Raw genomic sequence first — 8,476 nt, 5'->3', positions numbered from 1 at the left:
GCAGGACCAGTATGCTAGCAGAACCAGTATGTTAGCAGGACCAGTATGTTAGCTTCACCAGTATGTTAGCAGGACCAGTATGTTAGCAGGGCCAGTATGTTAGCAGCACCAGTATGTTAGCAGGACCAGTATGTTAGCATGACCAGTATATTAGCAGAACCAGTATGTTAGCAGGACCAGTTCGTCAGCAGGACCAGTATGTTAGCAGAACAAGTATGTTAGTAGGACCAGTATGTTAGCATGACGAGTATATTAGCAGAACCAGTATGTTAGCAGGACCAGTATGTTAGCAGAACCAGTATGTGAGCAGCACCAGTATGTTAGCAGAACCAGTATGTTAGCAGGACCAGTATGTTAGCAGGGCCAGTATGTTAGCAGCACCAGTATGTTAGCAGGACCAGTATGTTAGCATGACCAGTATATTAGCAGAACCAGTATGTTAGCAGGACCAGTTCATCAGCAGGACCAGTATGTTAGCAGAACAAGTATGTTAGCAGGACCAGTTCGTCAGCAGGACCAGTATGTTAGCAGGACCAGTATGTTAGCATGACGAGTATATTAGCAGAACCAGTATGTTAGCAGGACCAGTATGTTAGCAGGACCAGTGTGTTAGCAGGACCAGTATGTTAGCTTCACCAGTATGTTAGCAGGACCAGTATGTTAGCAGGACCAGTATGTTAGCAGGACCAATATGTTAGCAGGACCAGTATGTTAGCAGGACCAGTATGTTAGCACCACCAGTATGTTAGCAGGACCAGTATGTTAGCACCACCAGTATGTTAGCACCACCAGTGTGTTAGCAGGACCAGTATGTTAGCAGGACCAGTATGCTAGCAGGACCAATATGTTAGCAGGACCAGTATGTTAGCTGGACAAGTGTGTTAGCAGGACCATTATGTTAGCAGGACCAGTATGTTAGCAGGACCAGTATGTTAGCTTCACCAGTATGTTAGCAGGACCAGTATGTTAGCTTCACCAGTATGTTAGCAGGACCAGTATGTTAGCAGGACCAGTATGTTAGCTTCACCAGTATGCTAGCAGGACCAATATGTTAGCAGGACCAGTATGTTAGCTGGACAAGTGTGTTAGCAGGACCAGTATGTTAGCAGGACCAGTATGTTAGCAGGACCAGTATGTTAGCTTCACCAGTATGTTAGCAGGACCAGTATGTTAGCTTCACCAGTATGTTAGCAGGACCAGTATGTTAGCTTCACCAGTATGTTAGCAGGACCAGTATGTTAGCAGGACCAGTATGTTAGCAGGACCAGTATGTTAGCTTCACCAGTATGTTAGCAGGACCAGTATGTTAGCAGGACCAATATGTTAGCAGGACCAGTGTGTTAGCAGGACCAGTATGTTAGCACCACCAGTATGTTAGCAGCACCAGTATGTTAGCAGGACCAGTGTGTTAGCAGGACCAGTATGTTAGCAGGACCAGTATGTTAGCTTCACCAGTATGTTAGAATGACCAGTATGTTAGCAGGACCAGTATGTTAGCTTCACCAGTATGTTAGCAGGACCAGTATGTTAGCAGGACCAGTATGTTAGCAGGACCAGTGTGTTAGCAGGACCAGTATGTTAGCACCACCAGTATGTTAGCAGCACCAGTATGTTAGCAGGACCAGTATGTTAGCAGGACCAGTGTGTTAGCAGGACCAGTATGTTAGCACCACCAGTATGTTAGCAGCACCAGTATGTTAGCAGGACCAGTGTGTTAGCAGGACCAGTATGTTAGCAGGACCAGTATGTTAGCAGGACCAGTATGTTAGCAGGACCAGTATGTTAGCAGGACCAGTGTGTTAGCAGGACCAGTATGTTAGCACCACCAGTATGTTAGCAGCACCAGTATGTTAGCAGGACCAGTGTGTTAGCAGGACCAGTATGTTAGCTTCACCAGTATGTTAGCAGGACCAGTATGTTAGCAGGACCAGTATGTTAGCAGGACCAGTATGTTAGCAGGACCAGTTTGTTAGCAGGACCAGTATGTTAGCACCACCAGTATGTTAGCAGGACCAGTATGCTAGCAGGACCAATATGTTAGCAGGACCAGTATGTTAGCTGGACAAGTGTGTTAGCAGGACCATTATGTTAGCAGGACCAGTATGTTAGCAGGACCAGTATGTTAGCTTCACCAGTATGTTAGCAGGACCAGTATGTTAGCTTCACCAGTATGTTAGCAGGACCAGTATGTTAGCAGGACCAGTATGTTAGCAGGACCAGTATGTTAGCAGGACCAGTATGTTAGCAGCACCAGTATGTTAGCAGCACCAGTATGTTAGCAGCACCAGTATGTTAGCAGCAGCTGTTCAGCTAACACTGAGTGAATGAGTTCTCCTGTCTCTCACTGGGTTCTCCGGTCTCTCACTGTGTTCTCCTGTCTCTCACTGGGTTCTCCTGTCTCTAACTGTGTTCTCCTGTCTCTAACTGTGTTCTCCTTTGTCTGTCTCTCTGTCTCTCTGTCTCTTTCTCTCCCAGCGTACAAGGGGCCAGCTCTTGGCACTGACGTTGCTGGTTTGAAATGTGTGTTTCTATATTTCTCTACTGTTTATCTCTCTACTGTTTATCTCTCTACTGTTTATCTCTACTGTTTATCTCTACTGTTTATCTCTCTACTGTTTATCTCTCTACTGTTTATCTCTCTACTGTTTATCTCTACTGTTTATCTCTACTGTTTATCTCTCTACTGTTTATCTATCTATTGTTTCTATATTTCTCTACTGTTTATCTCTACTGTTTCTAAATTGCTCTACTGTTTATCTCTACTGTTTATATCTCTACTGTTTATCTCTCTACTGTTAATCTCTCTACTGTTTATCTCTCTACTGTTTCTATATCTCTACTGTTTCTCTCTACTGTTTCTCTCTACTGTTTCTATCTCTACTGTTTCTATCTCTACTGTTTATCTCTCTACTGTTTCTCTCTACTGTTTCTCTCTACTGTTTATCTCTACTGTTTCTATCTCTACTGTTTCTATCTCTACTGTTTATCTCTCTACTGTTTCTCTCTACTGTTTCTATATCTCTACTGTTTCTCTCTACTGTTTCTCTCTACTGTTTCTATATCTCTACTGTTTCTCTCTACTGTTTCTATATCTCTACTGTTTATCTCTACTGTTTCTCTCTACTGTTTCTATATCTCTACTGTTTCTCTCTACTGTTTCTCTCTACTGTTTCTCTCTCTACTGTTTATCTCTACTGTTTCTCTCTACTGTTTCTCTCTACTGTTTCTATTTCTCTACTGTTTCTCTCTACTGTTTCTATATCTCTACTGTTTATCTCTACTGTTTCTCTCTACTGTTTCTATTTCTCTACTGTTTCTCTCTACTGTTTCTATATCTCTACTGTTTATCTCTACTGTTTCTCTCTATGTTTCTATTTCTCTACTGTTTATCTCTACTGTTTCTCTCTACTGTTTCTATATCTCTACTGTTTATCTCTACTGTTTCTATTTCTCTACTGTTTATCTCTACTGTTTCTCTCTACTGTTTCTATATCTCTACTGTTTATCTCTACTGTTTCTCTCTACTGTTTCTATTTCTCTACTGTTTATCTCTACTGTTTCTCTCTACTGTTTCTATTTCTCTACTGTTTATCTCTACTGTTTCTATTTCTCTACTGTTTCTATTTCTCTACTGTTTCTCTACTGTTTCTCTCTCTACTGTTTCTATATCTCTCTACTGTTTCTCTCTCTACTGTTTCTATCTCTCTACTGTTTATCTCTCTACTGTTAATCTCTCTACTGTTTATCTCTCTACTGTTTATCTCTCTACTGTTTATCTCTCTACTGTTTCTCTCTCTACTGTTTTCACTCTGTTCTACTGTCTCTCACTGGGTTCTCCTGCCTCTCACTGGGTTCTCCGGTCTCTCACTGGGTTCTCCGGTCTCTCACTGGGTTCTCCGGTCTCTCACTGGGTTCTCCGGTCTCTCACTGTGTTCTCCTGTCTCTCATTGTGTTCTCCTGTCTCTCACTGGGTTCTCCGGTCTCTCACTGTGTTCTCCTGTCTCTCACTGTGTTCTCCTGTCTCTCACTGTGTTCTCCTGTCTCTCACTGTGTTCTCCTGTCTCTCACGGTGTTCTCCTGTCTCTCACTGTGTTCTCCTGTCTCTCACTGTGTTCTCCTGTCTCTAACTGTGTTCTCCTGTCTCTAACTGTGTTCTCCTTTGTCTGTCTCTCTGTCTCTCTGTCTCTTTCTCTCCCAGCGTACAAGGGGCCAGCTCTTGGCACTGACGTTGCTGGTTTGAAATGTGTGTTTCTATATTTCTCTACTGTTTATCTCTCTACTGTTTATCTCTCTACTGTTTCTATATCTCTCTACTGTTTCTATATCTCTCTACTGTTTCTATATCTCTCTACTGTTTATCTCTCTACTGTTTCTCTCTACTGTTTATCTCTCTACTGTTTCTCTCTCTACTGTTTATCTCTACTGTTTATCTCTCTACTGTTTATCTCTACTGTTTATCTCTCTACTGTTTATCTCTCTATTGTTTATATATTTCTCTACTGTTTATCTCTCTACTGTTTCTAAATTGCTCTACTGTTTATCTCTACTGTTTCTATATCTCTCTACTGTTTCTCTCTCTACTGTTTCTATCTCTCTACTGTTTCTCTCTCTACTGTTAATCTCTCTACTGTTTATCTCTCTACTGTTTCTATATCTCTCTACTGTTTATCTCTATGCTGTTTCTATATCTCTCTACTGTTTATCTCTATGCTGTTTATCTCTCTACTGTTTCTCTCTACTGTTTCTATATCTCTCTACTGTTTATCTCTCTACTGTTTCTATATCTCTCTACTGTTTCTATATCTCTCTACTGTTTATCTCTCTACTGTTTCTATATCTCTCTACTGTTTATCTCTCTACTGTTTCTATATCTCTCTACTGTTTATCTCTCTACTGTTTCTCTCTCTACTGTTTCTCTCTCTACTGTTTATCTCTCTACTGTTCTCTCTACTGTTTATCTGTCTGGCTTTAGGCCGTTTCTTTGTCTGTCCTCTGTACTCTTCGCTCCGTGCTGCTTAGCATCGACAGCATGTTCTTATAGCTGTACTCTGCTGCACCAGATTAATGACTAATCATTAAGATAATCAACTATTATTTCATATTGCCCAGGAAAATATTGATCATGGCCAATCAGTACCAGATCAACAAGTACATGTGGCTTGCTCTAGAGGTCAGCCTGGTTGTTAGTAGGCTATCTGCTAGAAAATACCTAAGAGATATCAGATGCATTTCTGGGCTTGGACAGTAGGTGCTGTTTCCCTCTGGTGTTACAGACATTAGCTTTATCGCTTGTGTCCAGAGTTCAGAAAAGGCGACCTACAGCAGTATGTTTTCAGAACCTCACTCAGCCAGCCATCGTACAGTTTGGAAAAGATGTACAGTGGGCCTCCTTATGTAGCCTACAGACTACAGGCTGGAGTAGGAAGGAAACTGCAAATATGCATTCGGATAATTAACTGTACATTCGAGTAGATTGATTCTCAGATAGAGGTCTGAGTGACAGACTAGGGGCCCTTAAAGCAACACCAGTAAGCTATGCTCATCTTACACTGAGTGACTGATTGATTCTATCACAGAGTTTGTTCATCTCTCTCTCTCTCTCTCTCTCTCTCTCTCTCTCTTTCTCTCTCTCTCTCTCTGTCTCTCTCTCTCTCTCTCTCTCTCTCTCTCTCTCTCTCTCTGTCTCTCTCTCTCTCTCTCTGTCTCTCTTTCTCTCTCTCTCTCTCTCTCTCTCTTTCTCTCTCTCTCTCTCTGTCTCTCTCTCTGTCTCTCTTTCTCTCTCTCTCTCTCTGTCTCTCTTTCTCTCTCTTTCTCTCTGTCTCTCTCTCTCTCTGTCTCTCTCTCTCTCTCTTTCTCTCTCTCTCTCTCTCTCTCTCTCTCTCTCTCTCTCTCTCTCTCTGTCTCTCTCTCTCTCTCTCTGTCTCTCTCTCTGTCTCTCTCTCACTCTCTTTCTCTCTCTCTCTGTCTCTCTCTCTCACTCTCTTTCTCTTTCTTTCTCTCTCTCTCTCACCTCCTCTTTCTGTCTTTCTGTTTTTCCTCTCTCAGCGTACAAGGGGCCTCCCGGCACGGACGTTGCTGGTTTGAAATGTGTGTTAATGTTTCTTAATTGGGCTCTCTGCTGTGTTTTTGGCTGTCCTCTTATATGCTTCGCTCCATGGCACCTTTAGCAGCACCAGAGTAATGTGTCAATAGTTGATTATTAATTCATTGATTAATGACTAATCAGTGAGTTAATTAATCAAAGGTTGTTCAAAATGCCAAGGAAAATATTGATCACGATCAATCATGTGCACATGTATGTATCAGATCAACAAGTACATGTGGCCTTCGGGCAGACTTGCTCTAGATGTCAGCCTGGTTGTTAGTAGGCTATCTGCTAGAAAATACCTAAGAGATATCAGATGCATTTCTGGGCTTGGACAGTAGGTGCTGTTTCCCTCTGGTGTTACAGACATTAGCTTTATCGCTTGTGTCCAGAGTTCAGAAAAGGCGACCTACAGCAGTATGTTTAGATTTTTTTTTTTTAAAGGAAATATATATATATTTTTTACAGCAGTTCTATGTGACACCCTTAATCAATTCCCTGAGGTAACGGGAAATTGCTCCCTAATAAGGTAAACACTTCATATATTTTACGCCCCAGCTGTCCTTTTTATCACAGGAAATTGGTGTTTTGCTACTGTGTTTTTAATACCAGTATTACCGAACAGATGGCGACAGACTTCAGGGTGTCAGAAGTGGTACATGTGTCATCTTGACTGGCAGGCGCAACAGGAAGGACCCAGACTGGTGATTCGGTCTACTTTGACTCTCGGTGTGTTGGTATAGCAACACCTACCTACCTGCAGTGCTGAGACTCTTGTTTTCCATAGAAGGTGACATATACCTTTTGCTATATTGTGCACTGTGATAAATTCATAGCCTGTGGAATAGATATTTGAGACCAATTCTGAGACAACAAAAAAAATCACCTATATTTCAGTGTGATGAATCTATTAGTCAAATCTTGATTGACAAGGAATTTCCTCATCTTATACAGTCCCAAGTGGCATCGTAATCCCTATTACCTTTGTCCCAAGCCCTATGGGTCCTGGTCAAATGTAGTGCACTAAAATAGGGAATAGGGTGCCACTTGGGACACCCCGTGTTCTAAATAGTTGTCAAGGAGACCTTCCTTCCTCTCTGAAGTATAGTACTGTGGAGAGACCAGGAAGGAAACCACATCCCCTCTCTGAAGCATAGTACTGTGGAGAGACCAGGAAGGAACCACATCCCCTCTCTCTGAAGTATAGTACTGTGGAGAGACCAGGAAGGAAACCACATCCACTCTCTCTGTAGTATAGTACTGTGGAGAGACCAGGAAGGAACCACATCCCCTCTCTGTAGTATAGTACTGTGGAGAGACCAGGAAGGAAACCACATCCCCTCTCTGTAGTATAGTACTGTGGAGAGACCATGAAGGAACCACATCCCCTCTCTGTAGTATAGTACTGTGGAGAGACCATGAAGGAACCACATCCCCTCTTTGAAATATAGTACTGTGGAGAGACCAGGAAGGAACCACATCCCCTCTCTGTAGTATAGTACTGTGGAGAGACCAGGAAGGAAACCACATCCCCTCTCTGTAGTATAGTACTGTGGAGAGACCAGGAAGGAACCACATCCCCTCTCTGTAGTATAGTACTGTGGAGAGACCATGAAGGAAACCACATCCCCTCTCTGTAGTATAGTACTGTGGAGAGACCAGGAAGGAAACCACATCCCCTCTCTGTAGTATAGTACTGTGGAGAGACCAGGAAGGAAACCACATCCTCTCTCTGTAGTATAGTACTGTGGAGAGACCAGGAAGGAACCACATCCCCTCTCTGAAGTATAGTACTGTGGAGAGACCAGGAAGGAAACCACATCCCCTCTCTGTAGTATAGTACTGTGGAGAGACCAGGAAGGAAACCACATCCCCTCTCTGTAGTATAGTACTGTGGAGAGACCAGGAAGGAAACCACATCCTCTCTCTGTAGTATAGTACTGTGGAGAGACCAGGAAGGAAACCACATCCTCTCTCTGTAGTATAGTACTGTGGAGAGACCATGAAGGAAACCACATCCTCTCTCTGTAGTATAGTACTGTGGATAAAGACCATGAAGGAAACCACATCCTCTCTCTTTAGTATAGTACTGTGGCGAGACCAGGAAGGAAACCACATCCCCATCAGTACAGTAGATAATCTTGATGTGGGCTCTTCCCATGATTAACAAAGAATCTCAACCTCAATATACAGTACAGTCAGTCCTTGTTCTCTTTTGTTAGCAGTTTTTGTCTGCCTTCCGTTGCTCTCTTGAAGTAGAAATGTATTTCCCTGTTCCAATAATGGATTTACTAACGATTGTTTTTTTAGTTGTTTTTTTTACAGTAGCTGTCAGAGCAGTTAGTGATCCTCAGCTTTTTAGACGTCATTCGATATCCAAAGTAGTCGTGT

General features: G+C 42.5%; 1 protein-coding gene across 12 annotated transcripts in view; it reads left to right on the top strand.

The window, feature by feature from the left end:
- Positions 1-8,476, top strand: part of LOC112247640 (kinesin-like protein KIF1A) — a 186,484-nt gene that overhangs the window by 83,745 nt on the left and 94,263 nt on the right. The gene's annotated exons all lie outside the window — the stretch shown is intronic.

Source organism: Oncorhynchus tshawytscha, linkage group LG06 (assembly GCF_018296145.1).
Source record: "Oncorhynchus tshawytscha isolate Ot180627B linkage group LG06, Otsh_v2.0, whole genome shotgun sequence".
Classification (NCBI taxonomy): Eukaryota; Metazoa; Chordata; class Actinopteri; order Salmoniformes; family Salmonidae; genus Oncorhynchus; species Oncorhynchus tshawytscha.
The sequence above is the reverse complement of the archived record's forward strand: the minus strand, read 5'-3'. Positions and strand labels throughout refer to the sequence as shown.